The following is a 21743-nucleotide window of genomic DNA, read 5'->3' as shown; positions in this document are numbered from 1 at the left end:
TGGCATACTTATTCTTTTGTATGTACGATACGCAAATCGATGCTAGAAGTTCAGTGTGAGGTAGACGAACCAAACTCGTTCAAGGACGACCCACAGGACACTTTTGTGCAAGGCAAGTGGATTCTCCCTCTGCATATTATATTTGTACCAAAGTAATGCATATAATAATGTTTACTTTTTGGATATATTGCATAATTTGATGGGATTTGCCTAAATAAGGATTTCCTAGAATTACCAACCCTATTCCTTGAATTACCCTTGGATAAATGCTTTGCTTAGCAATTTTTGCTATTGCTCAACTTGATGAATATGATGTCACTCTTTTAATGATACTATGTTCCGGAAATGAAGTTTTATTATGATGTTAACCCGATGGTTAAACAAGAACATTTTGTGTTAAATGGAACATGGAGTGACCACCCAGGATAACAGTGCAACCACGAGTGCTATCATGGCCCTAGCTTTGGTAATTAGCTCAATAGACTTAGTGCTTAGCAACCCTACCTGAAAGATGGGCAAGAGGGGCGACAGTGGTTTGGTGGCAGCTCATGTTAACATGGGGTGGTAGTCTTGGCTAAGTTAACTCACCCAGAGGGCCATCAATACTGACGTGGAAACCTTAGTGGGTAGCTTTATACTAAGGATATTTTATGAAAGCCTCATAATGCATCCCTAGCCATTCACCTCGGTAGTGTTTACGGGTCCGATCAACCCAGGCTAGATGGGATATATGGCTTGTGGGTAAAGTTGTACCACCTCTGCAGAGTGTAAAACTGATATGTCAGCCGTGCTCACGGTTAAGAGTAACCTGGACCCTTACATGATAATTGAACTTAAAGATGGAAAATAAATCGTGATATGATGATCTAGCAATGGTTTGCTTAAGTGATTTCACTTAAGTGCATTTGATATAATCTTATACCTTTGATTAATTGGGATATTTGGGATACACACTTATGAGTAAGACAGGTGTTGCTAATAAAATATTGACCAACTAAATTGCTTACCACTTATCCATAGCCTACCTTGTTAACTTGCATTAATTTTCCCCCACTTGCTGAGCCCCGACCATTAGTGAGCTCACCCTTGCTAATATTTTGATCAGAGGGTGATGCTGAAGTCTTCGCTGATGACGTTGATGAGTTTTGAGTCTAACGATGCGCCAGTCACCTTCCTGTGGAAGAGTGTCCACGTTATTTCCGCCGTACTTTGATCATGATACTTGTAAAAGATACAATGATCCATATGATGTAATAAAGTTACTCTACTCTCTTTACGCCTTTATTGCATTGTATTTTGGTATATTACACTTGTGAAGTCAACATATTTTGGAAAATGGATCCTGACCCACATATGCTATGCATTCGGTTTTGCCCCCAGAACCGGGTGTGACATTTCATCACATCATCTTTTGCATTCATGTGAACATACATTAGACATTCGTAGGCTCATCATCATGGCATAAAGCATAGACATTAACAGGGAAAACAGGAAATGCATGTCCTTGACGAGAAAATGCTTTGTTACATACGATGATGTTTCGTCTTTAATGAAATGCTTTGATGTGAACGAAAAGAAGGGAAGGTGTTTTTCGCCTTCGGCTCAAAAGATTACAAGTATTGGTTTTGTCCACAACAAAGCAATTCACACATGAGTGAAAGGTAGAATGGTATTACAAGGTATTAACAAATATGTACAATATTTTGTCCAACTGTGAATTACAATTCTTAGCCATATGCTAAAGAGATTTCCTAAGTCTTTCTATAGATAAGTACAAAGGGAGATTTTAAAGTCTTCAGTACTTCGGCGCAAGCTTCGGTTTAGCGATCTTCGGTGCCACCATCCTGTAGACAAGACAAGGTATATGGTAATTGGAAATTTAGAAAGGAAAAATCAAGGTAAAAAACAAAGGTAAAGTTTCATACTGAGTTAAGTAGTTTTCGTGCTTCATCCCCAGCGAATTCACGCCAGCCCTTTGCCCAAATTTGGGTAATAAATCTATTTCCTATGCTTCGGGCTTCGGTTGGAACGTCAACCAAGTCTGATGATGAAAGATTGAAATTTGGCTTATTGACGACCCTCACGTGATTGCACCCGACCTTCATAAAAGCTGCAGCTGTGCCGCATGAAGCCACCAGAGCACAGAAATCTCTGTGCCCGGTTATAACTTCATCAAGGGCTTCAAGTTCATTTTCAATGTGATCAAAGGTCCCGGGGATTTCTTCGGTGGAAGGGGTGACTTCTTCAGAAGTGGCTTCGACTGAGTTAAATATTTCCTTCAATCGATTAATGCATCGGGTGGCAAAGCCGGAGCATTTTTCCCGAAGGTCCTTAACAATTTCACTTAGCTTCGCATTTTTTGCGGCTTCGGCTTCGACCTTTCCTTTCATTTCCTTCATTTCCTGGTCGAAGCGTTCTGACCTCTCATTCCAAGTTGCTCGAGCTTCGTCTAGCTCTCTGCTTAACTTATCATTATGAGACCGCACTTCTGCGAGGGAACCTTCGGCTGATTGCAACAACCCGTCCTTCTCTTTCAAAGAATCTTCAAGTTTTTAATTTTGTCTTCCAAACCTTCAATAATAACTTCGTTTTTTATATCTTCAATATCCTACTGCATTTTTAGGGCCTTGCTTAATAACATACTCTGCAAAACAAGTTAAAATTAGAATACTAAAACTGTTACGAAGGTAATATAAAAATTGAGTTTAGAGAAAAGCCTTACCTTGAAATTGGAATAAAACAAGCTGCCAACAATATGTTGTCGTCTGTAACAGCTAATGTCAGACTCCAACTTCGGGAATCCAACGCTCTTGGATAAAGTGCCCACAATCTTCGCCCCGGCGCGGTCACGAATGCATCCTAAGATTTCTTCATCGACCCCGCCGAAGAGCATGGACCCCGGTTGGTAGCCACAAGCCATGGCAAATTCTTTCAGCTCTAGCCACCCAAGTGCCGAAGGTCGAAACCTTTCTCTTCCAAAGGAGTATCATCAATTTTCTTCCCTTTGTCAAGCACTGCGGCCATGCTTTCCTCCGCAGCCACATCTGTCTCCTCCGCAACCACATCTGATATCAGCTTGTCAATTTCTGACATTGTGGTTGCGAGTTCTTCAGCTTCAACTCCGCCAGCATCTTCGGTATCTGCAGGAATTGCTGCTTTCACCGTCGAAGCTGAAGGTGGCGTTTGCTCAATTGCTTGCATTACGTTTATAATCCGTCGTTTCTTTTGCCCTCTGACCTTCTCCTCCGCAGCCGAAGGCACCTTCATCTTCTGTAAAAGGTTGGTCAGTTCTGATCTCAGAGGACTTATCATCTTGAATGGTGGAGATTCGGTCATTACCTTCAGAATTTCCGCCACCTCGACAGCGGTGGGCGACGAAGGGCTCAAGGTCTCCTTTGATGCTTCATCTACCTTCGGTTTGGCAGAAGGTATCTTATCAAATTTTCTTTTCTTAGGGGCTTGAGCCTTCGGCTCCGAGGCCACTTTCACCTTCTTCAGAGCCCTTTCATCTGCTTTCACGGACCGGGCAACTTCTCTGCTCAGAATGCTGACAACTCTTTTTCTCTTTGCTCCCTCGGCCCCTTTGTCAAGCCTCCCATAATCCGGATATTCAAAGTTCAGTGCATCCATTACTCGATTCAGCCTTTGTTTCGGTCGGGTGCCGAAGGCAGCAGTCATTATTTGATCCTCTTTCTTCGTGTAATTGCCAAGAATCTCATTGCACATAGTTTCGATCATCTCTAGCCATTTAGTACATGGTTTCTTGAATTGTTTCTCAAATTTAAAACGATAGGGGAGCCGAACAAGCTCATATTTCTTTCCCCCTTCTTTCTTCTTTGGCATTCCCCAGCCGCTAGAGGTCAGAAAGGTTTTGTTTGCCAAGTACTCTTGTACCAAATCTCTGGTGCTGATTTCGATAGCCACCACTCTGAATTCAACTTCGGCTAGCTGGCACGGGGAACCGAGTTGCAAATGTCACAATGGCCTTGTCATTCCGAAGCTTAGTGGCATAGGACTCATAACCATGGTCATCAGCTTCTCCCTCTTATTCTCGTCAGCCTTCATGTAGAACCACTCATTTGTCCACCCAGTTGGCCACTTCGTGCGGCAGCCGATTACCGGGGCTTTGGTGTCTTTTCGGTATAGAAGTTATAGTACCCAAAGTTCTTGTGAAGGCCATCCGCCCTAGCCTTCGTCTAATAGTGCAACTCGTGCACTCGGCAGAAGCCTTCGGCATTGGCGCTCATGTCTTGCTTCGGAGAGCCCATATGTAAACACTTAGCCTAATAATAGCATTTGGCGTTAGCTGATGAAGGTATATTTCAAACTTCTTCAAAACCTCTCCTATTATATCATAAAGAGGGAACCGAAGCCCTGCTCTGAAGAAGCTTTTAAAGACAACAATGTCATCCTCCTTCGGCTTCAGAATCATAACCTCGCCAGCAAAGCGAATAAGTTTACTCCCAGCTTCTCCAATATAGCCCAGCTTATTCATCATAACCAGGTCCTCCGCTCACACGGTAGATTTTCCAAATTCAATATGGCTCGGTTTCGACGGGCTCAATATATTGTTGTCTTCTTCAAACTCGTCATCACTCCCATCCTCATCTACAGTTTGCTCAGCTTCGGCAATGTCACCTTCGGCAACGCCTCCTCCGGCACTATTAAACCCAAACGCCTCATCATTTCTAATATCGGCGTCGTCTCCATCATTTCAGCATCATATCCCTTACGTGACACCCTAGCAGTAGACCGTACTCGGGCCATCTCAAGTATCGTGATTCCTTAAAATGAAGCTGACTTCGATTGACGAGGAGTGTGCCCGGAAAAAGCGAACCGTAAAGCTTTGGCTTTGGTTAAAAATTTTAACAGCACAACAGTGCAATGGCAATGAATGTTGTGGTAACTCCTCACCAAATTGTTTGCTTATATAGTGCTACAGGGGAAGAAGGCGAATCGCCTGACCGCCCACACTGGTTGAGCAGTGGATCGCTCGACGCTCGGAATATTTTAATTGTTTTTCAATAATGAGCTCAGAGAAGGTGTTTTTCGGACCTTCGGCATTCTGAAGCCTTTGTGTTTTTCGCAGATTGAGCTCATTACAAAAAGAACGATCTAGCACCGCGAAGGGGCTACTGTTGGGGGTCTTCTACTCTGCCGAAGGTCCTCAAGACAAAGATCCTGCGAAGAAGCAACATTGCGGAATGCCGAAGCTCGGTAACTTCGATCCAGGCCAGGCAAAGAAGGAAAAAGGACTAGTTAGACCTTCTTAGTTTAAGTTGTTTGTAAACTATTGTTCAAGGACATGGATGTAATTTTACCCGGGCTGCGTCCCGTGCCTATAAATAGATGAATAGTACCCCGTACTATTCACGCTGGATTATATTCACTCTCTCGCATCCTCGCCTTCGAGCAAGCCGAATGTATCAATGTAACATTAACATTATTGATATTCATATATGTTTTATGGAATGCAAGAATAAATAAATTATTAAGATATAATTATCATGCTTATTCCTTCGCACTCCTATCCTTGCATTAATATGATGAAGGTTTGCCTTTCTTGACCTTCGTCTAAGAAGCATTATACCCGTAAGGAAATAATGCTTCGAAGGACGAATGTCCTTAATGATTAACAATTGTGTTGCCTTGTTCTTGACTCACAGCATTTGAGAACAAGTGACCAACAGGGATGGAAATCAAGGTTTGGTCAAAGGTTTGGGTAAAATTGCTATATCTCCTAACCATTCCATTTCCAATGTTTTTCTTGTAGATTCTTTAGATTACAACTTGCTTTTCAGTTTCTCAACTATGTAAAATGGCTTACAACTGTCTTTTTACTGATGTTGGTGTTACTGTCTTTAGAAGAAGTGATGATTAAATATCTTTTAAGGGAGTGTTAGTTGGTCAGCTATATTTAGTTGATTTTAATAATAACAATGTTGAACTAGACACTTGCTTAATTGCTAAGACCAATATGGGCTGGCTCTGGCATCGCCCCCATGTTGGGATGAAGAATCTCCATAAGCTTCTAAAGGGAGAACACATTTCAGGACTAACACATGTTCATTTTGAGAAAGACAGGATTTGTAGCGCATGTCAAGCAGGGAAGCAAGTTGGAGCTCATCATCCACACAAGAACATCATGACGATCGACAGGTCGCTTGAGATACTCCACATGGATCTATTTGGCTCGATCGCTTACATAAGCATCAACAGGAGTAAGTATTGTCTTGTTATTGTGGATGATTATTCTCGCTTCACTTGGGTATTCTTTTTGCAGGAAAAATCTCAAACCTAAGAAACCTTAAAGAGATTCTTAAGATGGGCTCAAAATAAGTTTGTATTGAGAATCAAGAAGATTAGAAGCGATAATGGAACGGAGTTCAAGAACTCTCAAATTGAAGGATTTCTTGAGGAGGAGGGCATCAAGCATGAGTTCTCTTCTCCATACACACCCCAACAAAATGGTGTTGTGGAAAGGAAGAATAGAACTCTATTGAACATGTCAAGGACCATGCTTGATGAGTATAAGACACCGGATCGATTTTGGGCAGAGGTGATTAACACCGCTTGCTACTCCATCAACTGGCTCTATCTTCACCGAATCCTCAAGAAAACATCATATGAACTCCTCACCGGTAAAAAGCCCAATGTTTCTTATTTTAGAGTTTTTGGGAGCAAATGCTTCATTCTTATTAAGAGAGGTAGAAATTCTAAATTTGCTCCTAAAGCAGTGGAAGGCTTTCTACTTGGTTATGACTCAAACACAAGGGCATATAGACTCTTCAATAAATCCATTGGATTAGTTGAAGTTTCTTGTGACATTGTGTTTGATGAGACTAATGGCTCCCAAGTGGAGCAAGTTGATCTTGATGAATTAGATGATGAAGAGGCTCCATGCATCGCGCTAAGGAACATGTCCATCGGGAATGTGTGCCCAAAAGAATCCGAAGAGCTTCCACAAGCACAAGGTCAACCATCATCTTTCATACAAGCATCTCCACCAACTCAAGATGAGGAATTGGCTCAAGAGGACGAGGATCAAGATCAAGACGATGAGCCAGCTCAAGAGGAAGACATTGATCAAGGGGGAGATGAAGATGATCAAGACAAGGAAGATGATCAAGAAATTCAAAGTCAAAGACCACCACACCCAAGAGGCCACCAATCAATTCAAAGAGATCACCCCGTCAACTCCATACTTGGTGACATTCACAAGGGGGTAACTACTAGATCTAGAGTTGCTCATTTTTGTGAACATTACTCTTTTGTGTCTTCTCAGGATAGAGGATGCACTTAGAGATCCGGACTAGGTGGTGGCAATGCAAGAGGAGCTCAACAACTTCATGATGAATGAGGTATGGCATTTAGTTCCACGTCCTAACCAAAATGTTGCAGGTACCAAGTGGGTATTCCGCAACAAACAAGATGAGCATGGTGTGGTGACTAGGAACAAGGTCCAACTTGTTGCCAAGGGATATTCACAAGTCGAAGGTTTGGATTTCGATGAAACATATGTACTCGTAGCTAGGCTTGAGTCAATTCGTATATTACTTGCCTATGCTACTTACCATGGATTTAAGTTATATCAAATGGACATGAAGAGTGCTTTCCTCAATGGTCCTATCAAGGAAGAGGTATATGTTGAGCAACCTCCCAGCTTTGAAGACAGTGAGTATCCTACACATGTTTATAAGATCTTAAAGGTGCTTTATGGGCTCAAGCAAGCCCCAAAAGCATGGTATGAATGCCTGAGAGACTTTCTTATCACTAATGGCTTCAAAGTTGGAAAAGCTGACCTTACTCTCTTCACTAAAACAATTGCTAAATACTAGTTCATATGCCAAATTTATGTTGATGATATTATATTTGGGTCTACTAACAAGTCATCTTGTGAAGAGTTTAGTAGGATTATGATATAGAAATTTGAGATGTCTATGATGGGGGAGTTGAAGTATTTCCTTGGATTTCAAATCAAGCAACTCTAAGAGGGCAGCTTCATCTGCCAAACTAAGTACATTCAAGACATACTCAAGAAGTTTGGGATGAAGAATGCCAAACCCATCAAGACACCCATGGGAACAAATGGACATCTCGACCTCGACATGGGAGGTAAATCTATAGATCAAAAGGTATACCGATCGATGATAGGATCTTTACTCTATTTATGTGCTTCACGACCGGATATTTTGCTTTCAGTATACATGTGTGCAAGGTTCCAGGCAAATCCTAAGGAAGTTCACCTTAGGGCCGTGAAAAGAATCATGAGATACTTAGTTTACACTCCTACCTTTGATATAATTGGGTATTCTAATGCTGATTATACCAGATGTAAAATTGATAGGAAGAGCACGTCAGGGACTTGTCAGTTTCTGGGAAGATCCTTGGTATCTTGGGCCTCAAAGAAACAAAACTCAGTAGCTCTATCCACCGCTGAGGCCGAGTATATTGCTGCAGGATATTGTTGTGCACAATTACTTTGGATGAGGCAAACCCTTAGGGACTATGGCTGCAAGTTGAGAAAAGTCCCTCTCCTATGTGATAATGAGAGTGCAATCTGCATGGCGGATAATCCCGTTGAACATAGCCGCACTAAGCACATAGACATCCGGTATCACTTTTTGAGAGATCACCAACAAAAGGGGGATATCGAAATAGCTTATGTTAGTACCCACAACCGATTAGCCGATATCTTTACTAAGCCCCTAGATGAAAAAGACTTTTAGCAAGCTTAGGAATGAGCTAAACATCCTATATTCTCGGAACTTAGATTAAAACATTGCACACATTGCTAATTTATATACCTTTGGTCATATCTCTTTCATTTGGTACAAATGCATATTTCTTATTCTTCTTGTGCCAAGGCTAAGACTAATGTGCTTTCATGAGTATCTCTATGATTAATCTTAGATTGAAAGGGAAATGGAGTATTCGGCAAAGGCATAGCTTCCACTCAACTCTATCGGTATCATTTCTCCTTTGCCCTCCTCATAAACTTTCATTCATATTCAATGGGGGAGAATTAGTAGGCCTCTCAAGTTTCTTTGTTTTTGGCGCTTAATGCCAAAGGGGGAGAATTATTAGGCCCAAAGCAAAAGGACAGCACCACCACTGTTTTACAAAAGGGGAGAACTTATTCAAATTACAAAAACCCTCTTGACAGCTAAGAGGAGAACTTCTTCAGGGGTGCTTCTATTTAGCCAAAGAAAAAGCATTTGAAACAGGGGGAGAATTTTCAAAATCTTGAAAATACTTTTAGAAATCATACTCTTATACCATTGGCTATTTGCAAAAGAATTTGAAAAGACTTTTCCAAAAGATTTGCAAAAACAAACTAAGTGGTGCAAATGTGGTCCAAAATGTTAAACTAGAAGAAAGCAATCATATATACTTAGAAACACTTTCAGTTGGTTCAAATTCAAAGTAACTTATGCACATCCGTCAAAATTGTAAACTAGTTACATTCCTACACTTTATATTTGATTTGGTTTCTGTTGGCATCAATCACCAAAAGGGGGAGATTGAAAGGGAAATGGGCTTAAACATTTCCTATAATCGATTTTGGTGTGTGACGTCCATCACAAACCATGAGGACTAACTAGTTTGCCTAGTTGTCATTTATCTCATGTGCATAAAGTTCAACATAAACCAACAAATAAAATGAGTTGGGCAACTCTACAAAGTTTGGAGCAAAAATAAGTATGGGTGCTGTCAGTGGCGCACCGGACACTGTCCAGTGTGAAAGGGAAATGGGCTTAAAACATTTCCTATAATCGATTTTGGTGTTTGACGTCCATCATAAACCATGTGGACTAACAAGTTTGCCTAGTTGTCATTTATCTCAGGTGCATAAAGTTCAATATAAACCAACAAAGAAATTAAATTGGGAATTCAACAAAGTTTGGAGCAAAGACAAGGATTTGTGGTGCCAGTGGCGCACCGGGCACTATCCGGTGCCCAGGCCGAGCACTCCACGAACTGGCCACTCTGGGGTTTTTCCGGGAGATGCTCCGCTATAATTCATCGGACTGTCCGGTGTGCACTGGACATGTCCAGTGAGCCATCGGAGCAACTGTCAACTGCGCGCAACGGTCGACTATGATGAACAGTAAAAGCATACAGTACAGAAGTCAGAAGTCAGAGCTACGAAGTCTGAACGCACCACACTGTCCGGTGTGCCATCGGACTGTCCGGTGCAGCAAGAGGACAAAATACTTCAACAGTCAACCACTCCAAACCCCAATGGTCTGCTGACATGGCAGGCACCGGACATTGAACAGTGTCATGTCCGGTGCACCACCGGACTGTCCGGTGTGCCCAGACGATGAGCCACCTCAAGAGAAGGACATTGATCAAGGGGGGATGAATATGATCAAGACAAGGAATATGATCAAGAAATTCAAAGTCAAAGACCACCACACCCAATAGTCCACCAATTAAGCAATTCAAAGAGATCACCCCATCAACTCCATACTTGGTGACATTCACAAGGGGGTAACCACTAGATCTCGAGTTGCTCATTTTTGTGAACATTACTCTTTTGTGTCCTCCATTGAGCCATATAGGGTAAATGATGCACTAAGAGATCCGGGCTGGGTGGTGGCAATGCAAGAGGAGCTCAACAACTTCACGAGGAATGAGGTATGTGTCACACCCGGGTTTCGGGGCACCAAGACCCCGGCACGAACATAATCACCAGGTGTGCTGGGACCAAGTCTCACACATATGATGAATCATGGTACAGAAACGAATGTCACATCTTTACTATATAATAGGAGTTATGTACAAAATAAATAAATAAATACATCATAAGGAGACAACGATCCAGCAACCCAAAGTTGACTGGGATACGACGGCCTAGACCTCTCACGAACTCATCACGGCATCCTTCATGCGCCCCATCCTGTGGTACCTGTTCTTGACCTGTGGGGGTGTGAGACAGCAAGGGTGAGCTCACATACGTTCATCGCTCAACAAGTTGTGGGGAATAATATGCATGAACTCACCAAATGTGGGAGCTCACATGAAGTGTAAGGATTAGCAAAGAGGATGGTTAAAGTTGAGCATTGCTTTTAAAGTTGGTCAAAATTTTATTAGCAGTTACTAAGTATAAGTAGATACCAACCCAACTAAGTAATAGATCAAAACTGATAACAACACCCGCGATGCAATGCATATGACAAATTGAATTTAGTTCCATAAGTTAATCATGTAAGTGTCTGAGTCGCTCATGATCGTGAGCATGGCTGATATACCCGTTTTACACTCTGCAGAGGTTGCACACCTTTACCCACAAGTCGTGTTACCCATCTTCCAAGGGGTCATGAATCCCATACACCTCTACTAAGGAGGCGAGGCAAGGTAACACTATGATGCCTTTACAAAGTTCCACTAGCTTCAGAAAACCTGCTACAGTTTCTAGGAAGCTCCAATGCAGGGATCCCTCATCTGACCGCCATCGCAACAAAATCAACCCAAGGACCTCCCTACACTGACCACTCCCCTACTGCCTTTGCCCCTTTCAGCTAAAGTAGTCCTCCACTAGCTTTCCTAATTAGTCAGCCAAGGGCGTCCCATACCACCCTTGTGGTAGCACTATTTTCCCGGGTGGTTCTCCATGTTCCAATTAACAATATGATCTTATCATGAACAATAATTAAACAACAACATAATTGGAACATGATCGTAATGAAACATTCGTTTCCCAAAACTAGGTAGAGCAATAGCAAATCTACCCAATAATTCATCTGTTTGCAAGGTGGGGAATAAACAATGCTAGGGAAACCTATTAGGTCCCATCAAATTAACCTGAGCATGTCACAGTGATTAATAGCGAACATTATTAGGTAAAAAGGAGTGATCAAGGGCACAACTTGCTTGGGACTCGAGATTCTAGGTACCAACTTGCTCTTTAGGTGACTTGTAACCTCGCTTCTAGTCGTAGCAATACAAACAAACATGGTATAGGCAAAATTAACATCACACCAAATAGAAGAACAAACTGCATAATAATAATCTACGTTTCATAACGAGATCGTAGGTTCGAGAATGACTAGGATCGGAGTTATGATTTTCTGAAGATTTAGGTGCTTAATATAGAACAAATTAAGTGCATAATTTTAATCTATAGTTCATGACAAAATGAGTTACCAGATGATAAACAATATTAATATGAGTTTAATGCAATTGGAATGGATCAATTTGGAGTTGAAATGAATTAAATAAGAATTAAACAAGTTTCTAGAAATATTTGTATACTAGAAATCATTTTCTAATTATTTTATCCCATTTATTCACTTCCTGGTTGTGGCCACGATTTTATAAAAGCGCAGGGTTGCATTTACAAATGTATGGACTATTATGTAACAATCTTAATATAGGGGTGGACTGCGGGTTGATAGGAAGAAGGGATAGGGTTCTTCTGCGTTTTGACGTGGTCGAAGGGGAATTACCAAATCTGATCCATTCGATCCCAAACGAGCGATCCAGATTAAATCGGCTGGATTACGAAAGGGTATCACATTACAGCCACCCGATCCCGAAATCGATAGCTTAGAATCTCTTGACGAATCGGTATGGATGGTTTTGATCTTAACCATCCAACACTGTTCAACGGTTGCCAACCCACCAAGCCCAACACCGACCAGAGCTCCCGGCGGCGCCATTGGAGTTGCGGTGGCACGTACGCCGGAGCTGGCCAAGAACGCGACAGAGGGCCACACCACCCAACCCAATTGGCGTAAATTGATTCGGGCATGAATGCACACACAGACGGGGTTTACCTAATGGAGATGGTGGTCGGTAGTGCGTTGACCACGGTGAGGAGTGGTACCACGACGGAGGGGAACTTCGACGAGAAATTCATTGGTTACTGGTTGCTCTTCTGGCTTCAATCTTGCCTCGTCACGATCCTCGTATCTAGACGAATCACTCCAACCACACAGCGGACACTAAGCTGCATGGAGACAAGGCAGGGGTGCGGCGGCTTCTCGGCGGACTCACACCTCTCCCTCTCCCTCTGCGATGAGCTCGATTCCCACGGCCGGTTGGGTTGGGAGGGTAGTGATGTCTCGGGTCTAGGTTTTATAGGGTCGACCCCGCGGATCCCAGGTGGAGGAGGACCACGGATTCCGTGCGCCACGCACGGGTTGTTACCGTGTGTTGGGGGCCTTCTTCTCCGTCGAAAAGGTCCTCTAAGCAAAAACACCTTCGGCGGGACGATATGTAAGCGGATACGACACGAAGATATGTGACGAAGCTACAATTGAAAGAGCTTCGGCATGATGGCATATTTAAGACGAAGGGTGGCACCGACTTAAAGAGGAAAAGACTGCATAGTCCCTAATAGTTTGTACCATGATTATGATTAGTTATTAAGGACACGAATGTAATTTTGCCCAGGCTGCGTCCTATGCCTATAAATAGATGAACAGTACCCCCGTACTGTTCACGCTGACTGGTAATCACTCGCACGTCACTCCTGCTTTTTCACCTTCTGTCAAGCCACAGGTACAAATGTAATTTAGATATCATTGATATTTGTTTGCAATTATATAATGAGAATATGAATAATCTAATGATTTAATATGATTATTCTTACTCCTTTTACGTTTCACATGTCCATGTTTATATCTTTACAAATTGAGATGATGAAGGTAGGGCTGGAAAAAAAGCTCGGGCTCGGCGAGCCGGATCGAGCTCGTCGCGGCTCAGGCAGGCTCGAGCCGGCTCGCGAGCTGCCGGCGAGCCGAGCCGGTTTAGCAAGCTCGACAAAGTCCTGATCCGAGCCGAGCCAGCTCGCACAAGCTCGCGAGCCAGCTCGCGAGCCAAGCCCAGTAACAGCGTAACTGCGTAAGTACCAGGCTACCAGCAGCGCTGCAGCGGAGCGGAGCAGCCCAATAGGCCCACAAGCAAAGCAAGCGCTAAAGTGCCTAAAGCTCAAACCGGCAAGTTGCCCCAGCCCAAATGAAGTGTCCCGATCCTTTGGGACTCAAATGTGATACAATTACTAGTCCCAGGAGGCTAGTAAACACATTCCTTACTTCAAATAGTACAGAGTTTAGATAAATTTATTACAATACCGGGGTACAAGCTCGAGAGAGAGCCAAATAGAGAAGCGTAGTAGGAAAATACACTAGCCCAAGCCACAGGCAGAACTGGGTGCAGACACAGCCCCCTTTAATCAAGCATAGCAGAAAAGAAGTCCTCGGCTGCTGAAAAACATAAATAAATCTGGGTGAATACACTAGGTATTCCGCAAGCCCACCCCGCTCCCGTAGAGAGAAAGAGACCTATGATGTACATGCTTAATTTGGTGGGGTTGTAGTCACTCATCATTTTCTTAGAGAGAGGCAGTTGCTTGAAGGTTTTCCCATGATATTATAAGTACCAAAAACTCAACCACCACTGAGCTTCCCGCTCCAGTGGCTTTGTTTCTTCTTCAAAACCCCTTTTTAAACACACCTTTTTCCTTGTTAAGAAATTTAGAGAGAAAGTTCTAATTGCCATACCATACCAGACCCATCCATACCAGTGGACACGGACTATTCGAATAGATTTCAACTCTGCGCAGAGGGGTACACTTTACCCACTAGCCCGGTTTCTGCGATCTCACCGTCGCGAGACCCGAATGCCGGATCTCTTTCCTTACTCGTGCATCCTAACCTTAACGGTTATTCGGAAGGAGTCAGGCCACCACCATGCCCAAACCGGACAAAACTTTCCCCCTCCTTATCCTCCCGGTGCTCCCCAGCCTTCTTAACCCTGGGGTCGGACCACACGAGTTCGGATTGAGTGACTGCCCACACAGTCTCAAGTGGTTGTACGACAAAGGAGTACAGGTAGTGAAATTGACAAACCGGTCCTTATATGAGGGGACAATCCTTCTGCTCACGCCTAAACCAGCTGAGCCAACACCTTAGGCCCTCCCCTAAACCAGGGAGTCCCTGATCATCCCACTCCCAGGGTGATGAGGGTGAGCACCCTTCATCGCAAAACTTTTCAAGAAGAGATTTTATTAGGGGAAACACTTTGCCCTTCTTTCCAAACCACATTACGTACCCAGAAAGTATATGATAATGCGGGCCATCTCTCACTCACAATGCAATATTTCCCCGTGATTCCCGGCCTAGGCAGTAGTAGAGAGAATAGGTAATTTATGCATCAAGGGAAGGATGGACTTGCCTTCGTCGAAGCTTTCCTGGCACAGAAGTCCTACTTCCGGAAGTTCGGGCTCTGGTCCCTCTTCCGGGGCTACGGGTTCCGGATCAACGATCCCCGCTTCTTCTAGGAAAACAGGCAATAAAACAATACATCAACAGGGATTTACAATTTATAGTGTGTCATTTTCTAACATCAATGTTGTATGAGATCCTTAGAAATTATTTGGATAATTTTTGGTGCATAAAATATTGAAGAATACTAATTAAATGGAAAAAGGGGGTGGAAAAGAAAAGGAGAAGGGATTTCCCCTTATCTGGGCTGGGGGCAAGAATTCTGGCCCACCCCGGGCGCGAGCGCGCGCGCTGAGGCGCTTTCGGCCCAGCGGCGGCCCACGAGCGGGGAAACGGCGCGGCCGTGGGAGGGGTGACGGCGTTGCGCAGGGCCCGCTTGCCAGCGAGAGGGGGGGGAGAGAAGGAACGGCGTTACGGTTGACGGGGGGGGGGGGGGGGGGGTGAACCGTCCGTCCGCGGGGGAGGACCGGCCGCCGGTGAGCTCGGCGGCGGTTCGCCACCGGTGGCCCGGTTCTAGGACAATGCGCAGGTGTCTTAGCACGGGGAGGGGATGGCGGACCTAGAGGTGGGCTCAATTTGGTCAGAGGAGGTCGGGAGGGGGCTGCCCGTGGGGAGGTGGCGGAGCTCCGCGGCGGGGATCGCCGTCGGTGAGCTCTGGGCGAGCAATCGGGGTGGGGGAGTGATGTATTGTGTTTGCGGCAAAGTGGGGAAGCTGCTAGGCTAGCTTAATCGCTTGCTGGGCCAACCGAGAGGGAGAGAGAGGAGAGGGGAGGAACTCACCGGAGAGAAGGAAGATGACGGCGCTTCCCGAATTGGGCTCGGGCGAGGGGAGGAGGGTAGCGGTCGAGGCTGGTGCGAGGAAGACGGGGTTCGGGGCGAGCTTTTTATAGGCGCGCGGGGGCGATGTAACACCCCTGGTGTTACTGTAACTAAAACTTGAGCATGGCATCATAAGCATTAGCATTGCATATGTTTGACACACCTAGAGTGCATTCACTAGGCAAAAATTTCAAACAAGTTGTATTGTTTAAGTGTTTTGCAAATAGGACCCTGGATAGGGAATTCAACCCTAAATAGGGATTAATGGGGTAAAACTTAACCCAAGTTGGGAAAACCTAAAAGCTTTAGGGTAAAAGTCATAAAATGACCCCAAAAATAAAGTTGAATCACATTTATACCCCTGGGATACCAGAAACCCTAATTGGAACCCTGGAAAACCCTAAAACCACATCCTAGGGACTTATGTGCAAAAGTGATGAACCTTTGGACTAAAGTGTAAAAACTACTATGTTTGAACATATATAGTCATTTGGTTCACAAATATGTGAATTTGCAAGGTAAACCCTAAGTTTTGGGCTTATTTGCAAGAATCACCTCTTAAGTCTTAAAATAACCTAAGTCTGAATTTCAGAATTTTTGCTCAACTTTTGAGCTTTATATCTTTCAAAATCTAGGGATTTTGGCCTAGGTCACCACATCAAAGTTATAGAGCAAACAAAGGAGAACAACTTTGCTTAAGGGTGTAAGCACAGTTGTTATGAAGATTTTGGAGATAATCACACCCAAAGTCAGACTGTCAGGCTATTGGATTCTGAAGTTCAGATTAACAGTGGTACTGAGACATCTTTGGAGCTCTATAGATCAGGAACTTCAAGGAATTTGCCCCAAGTTAATATAACAAAGTTGTAGATCCTTTATAATAGAACAACTTTGCTATAGATGTTTGGGCTTGGTACAATAGGAAATCTGGAGAAAATAGGACCTAAAGTTGCACTGTCAGGTTCATCTGAATGAAACTGGCCATGGTACAGTGACCTGATCTGGATCAGGCCGCCAGTGCGGCAAACTCGCCGACGGCGATCTCTCTGCGCCAAAACTCGTGCCGCCGCCGTCCGGGTTCGTGGGCGGTAGGGAGTGGATAACGCCGGGGAGAGGGGGATTCATACGTGGCGCCATCTCCTGAGCTCGGCCGGAGTGATTCACCGGCGGCCGCCGCCCCAGTCATTTCCGCCGCCGTGTCACTCACGCCTCAATTCTACCTCACTGTACTTCTCCTCTACGTGGTATACATGCGCTAGCAAGGTTATCTGCGGCCGCTGATCGCTTGACGGTCCGCCGTGGCTTTATATAGCGGCATGAACCACGGCGAGGCACTCACTGCCTCAACCGCAAGCGCGAGAAGAACCCAAAATTCGCACTGCCTTCTCCATCTCCTCCCAAATCGATTGCGCACGGTGAAAGCACAACCTCTTATGGCCCTATAGCCCCGATCTCATCTCCCAATTTCGCCCAGAGCCACCGTGACCCCAGTTTCCCTCTTCCTCTGTTCTTGCTCCGCCGCAAAGAACCCCCCCGTGGCCAGCAGTCCTCGGGTGAGTACCTATTCAATTGTTTCATGTTTTTGCTTGCTGTTAACCTCCTATTGCCCCCGGTATCAACCAATTGAAATTCGGCCGAAACCTTTCACCAGAACGCATGCTTGCTCTGAAGAACACCGCCGTAACCCACCCTCACCGTCGACCTGCTCTTCGGGTCTTGTATTGCCCAAACCAAAGCGTGTCCAGGATCCCTGGTGAACCCAGGAACCTCTCCCTAGCTTCAATTTATCCAGCCCAGCCTTCGGTGATCCGGAACACATAATTCGCTTGAACACCCGCATTGACACCGTGGCCAGAACGTGATAGACCATCCCTAGCAAAATTGATTGAGGGGAAAGGTGTGGATGGAGCCTAATTTGGTTCCTGTCGCTTGAGAACTCCAGCCGTGGCGTCATCCGGTTGATCTAGCTCGTCGGAGCTCGGCTCCTAGCTTGGACCACCGTCGAGGGCTTCATGGTGTAAAGAATTAGAAGATTGAGGACCTATCTGCAAATCGTCAGAGACTCTTAAGAATAGTGACTGAACCCGTTCACAGTTAGACAGAAACGCGAGGGTCTCTGCGCAAAATGGCCTGAGCGCGCGGGCGCAGGCGCTCTCCTGTTTCCTGTGTGGTTGGGCTGGTTCGGGCCTGAATCAGCCCAATACTGTTGAGTATTTTCCTTTTTCTTTTTCAACAGAACTTTAGAAATATGTAGAAAACTGTAGAAAAATGGTAAAATTGTGAAACTAATTTTCCTAGACTCCTTATTTTCCCTAGAATTTAATAAAAATAGTTTTGTGATTTTTAGAGCAAATAAGGAATTTTAGGGTATTTAAAATAGTTTAAAGAAGTGGTTCTGGATTTTTAGAAAATAGATAATAATCCCAAAATTGCCCAAACTTTTTATGTGAGCTTTTCACATTATTTAGAAGCCTTGGGTAGAGTTTGAATTGATTTGGACCTTGTTTGATCACCAAAACCCAAAACCACCCCCCCTGCTCCATGAACTCCTTTACCGACTCCGGAAACCCTAAGTTCCCGGAACTCCGTGAAGGCAAGTTGTACTCAAGACATAGATAATAAGTTTATATTATCTTTGCATTCTCATGAGCATTACATGGCATTCATTCTTATATATATACCTATATGGTTATATTTAGAAAACGGAGAAGAGAGTGAAGTGATTGAAGAGAAGGCACAACCACCTTTGGAATCTCGGGCAAGGACTTGGCTCTACTTCGACATCTGCGAGTCCAAGCCTGACTCACCTGTAAACGAAGGCAAGCCCCGGTGCATGCAACCCCTTTCCTTGTGTTTTTAAAATACTTTTCGCACACTTTAAGTCTAGTGAAATGTGCATTAGGTTCATAGGAGTTGCTTGGAACCCTTTGATGCATTGCTTTCCTTGATATCCATACCTTTATAGATACTTCTGTGAAGTATCAAAATATGATTTACAAAAATGCTTAGCCTTGCTTAGATCTTGTGGATAGAGGTTGTCCTTAATTTAACTCGAGAAAGGATGGCTTCTACCTGCAAGAATACTTTCATTTGGAGCAATGGTGGGATCTTACTGCAAAGTTCCCTGTGATGCTCTTTCATCCTAAGGAACAGACACAATCCTAAGGATGGAAATACTTAAATTGAAACTTGGGGTAGGAACAGGTGATGTTCTACCCAGGTTGGTTAAGGATTAACGCGTATGTAGGCGTGCTGACCGAGGACCCTTTAACTGGTCACATGCCTCGTCATGGGTAAGCCTTGCCTCGGGCAGACTAAGGCCGGAATAAGATAACACGAAATGGACGTGGAGCGGTGGCGAGAGTAGCGTGTACCCTTCGTGGCAAGAGGCCGGACGGTGGTGTATCTGTGCTCTCGGTTTGCGTGAACCTGATCCGGTCTTAAGAACCCCGGTGGCGGGTTGACATATGCAAGGGTTAAGTGCTACATATGTCGTGTGATTGGAGATCCTCAGCTGAGTATAATCGATTCGGATCGCCGTACCTTCGCGGTTATGAAGACTTGGTCACTTCCCTGCAACCTAGAGTCAGGATGTGAACACGATGGATAAAAATGATGTTGTCTTGATGTGATGTGAAATTAGACTAGATGCAAATGGAGTCTATTAATACTTAACATGGCGTTAAAAGACTGAAAGTAAGGACTCACTTTAGTAAGCTACTTCTGCAAAAGTATAAGTTGATTTTTGCTAAAGCCTCTCCTTGACTCCTATTTATCCAGCATACCCTTGAGAGTCTTTTCCTTAGTCGGGTAAGACTTGCTGAGTATTCCATACTCAGGGTTTATCCCTTTGTTGTTTTTAGGTGAGGAAGCGACATATTTTTGTTGCTTTTGCTCCAAGGTGGTATCAAATGAAGAAAAACAAGAGTGAAGATGCGGGAGGACGTGGTCCTCCATATAGGATCTTTTTGTTTTAAAGCTATCGGGAGGAGTTTTTGCCTCCCTTGATATGTGTAATAATACTACTCAGCACTCGTTTATAGCTCTGGTCTGTAATAAGTAACTTGATCTTACTTTCTAAATAAATGTAAGTTTATGTAATTGCTTCCGCACTTCTATATCTCCGATGTTCTGTAATGTCTACAAGATGGGTGAGACGTTCCTGGTAAGGTAAGGAAAGATACCGAACTTGTCAAGTAGTTCAGGGGCACCTACAGGGTTGTCTGATGTCTGTGAGACAAGGACAACTGTAGGTGGGCCTAATTACTTGGGAGGTTCCGTCACAGCTGGTATCGGAGCGTAGCCCTTCTTTGCAGATATTATGAGGCATCTTCAAAAGAATTTTCAAAAGTCTTACCTAAAAAAATTCTTTTCTCTTCTTACCTAAGTATTCTGAAGAGTCTATCTTAAAGACCAGATAGGAAGAGTGCAATGTATAGAAGGTTGAATCGACTAAGGTTGATTCTGTACTTACACATGCATCATGCTAAGCACTATATTAATAAAGTTTCCCCCTTAGAGAAATGTTGTCGCGCATCAGAAAGACCGCGCGCAAATCTACTAGACCCATTGGCGTACCCTGCCATTAACTTACTCCAAGACATGAAGAAAGTAGCAGTGGTAGCAACGATCCTATCGGGATTTGGAAGCACAAGTCGAACTGCTTCAGTCAGAACTCCGTCACAAGAATGATCTATGGATCGCGGATGCAGCCATCCGCTACTTGCAAGACCAACTCGCGAAACGAGATTTAGCACTCGATTGGGTGGTTAACTCTCGTTTACTCGTCTGGGCTAAGGAAGCCAAAGCTCGAGCCCGTATGGAGGAGCTTAGCTTAGCCATGGATAACTTGCAGGTCTGTTGTAATGCACTACATGAAGAAGTGCATGTGTTGTATTCACAACTGCACCCGAACGTCCCTGCGAATCTTGTCGGGACAGAAGCCGGACCTTCTCATGTAGCGGGAGAAGCACGTGATGGTGAACCGGACCTTTTCAGGCCCCCTCCCTCTATGAAGTTGGTTGACGAATGGTCTTCTACGCTCGACAATAAAGCTACCAAAAGTGAAAAGAAGTGGCTTATCAGGTGCCCTTAACATTGGCCAGACAGGACTTTCCTACTAATATGATTGTTCTGAAAAGCCAAGACATGGATGTCATCTTGGGCATGAACTGGTTAGCCCAGCAAAAAGCAATTCTCAACCTTGATCCGAGAACCATCAGGTTGAGTTATGACCAATAGAGAGTTGATGACTTGGTTGCCTAAACCCAAGAATTAGGCTTTAGTGAACCATGACCCGACCCAAAGTCGAATTTTCCGTTATCATTTCATGACCACACCCGTACAAGTAAATGCCTAGATAATTTCTTTGTCGGACCTAGAGTATACCTAGACTTCAAACAAGGATCTCAAGTCGTGCCTCCTTTTAGAGCCATTCTCTTGATCAGCTGATGCAGGTTGAAGTCTCTAGTATAGTTGGCCTCTCCTTGTGGATCGTCAGGTTACTTTATTAACCCAACCTAGGAAAGACATGTCCGACCATTTCCTTGAATTTGATGTCTTTGGTTTCTTCATATCTATCGAAGGCATACCAACTTAAGCCTTGACCTTGTGATCTCTGCGATGGGCATAAAAATATGATTGGGCTGAATTAACAGTCTCCCATCGTACTCCTTCTATCAAGTTTAG

This window comes from Zea mays, chromosome 5, assembly GCF_902167145.1.
Source record: "Zea mays cultivar B73 chromosome 5, Zm-B73-REFERENCE-NAM-5.0, whole genome shotgun sequence".
Classification (NCBI taxonomy): Eukaryota; Viridiplantae; Streptophyta; class Magnoliopsida; order Poales; family Poaceae; genus Zea; species Zea mays.
Note: the sequence above shows the minus strand (reverse complement) of the source record.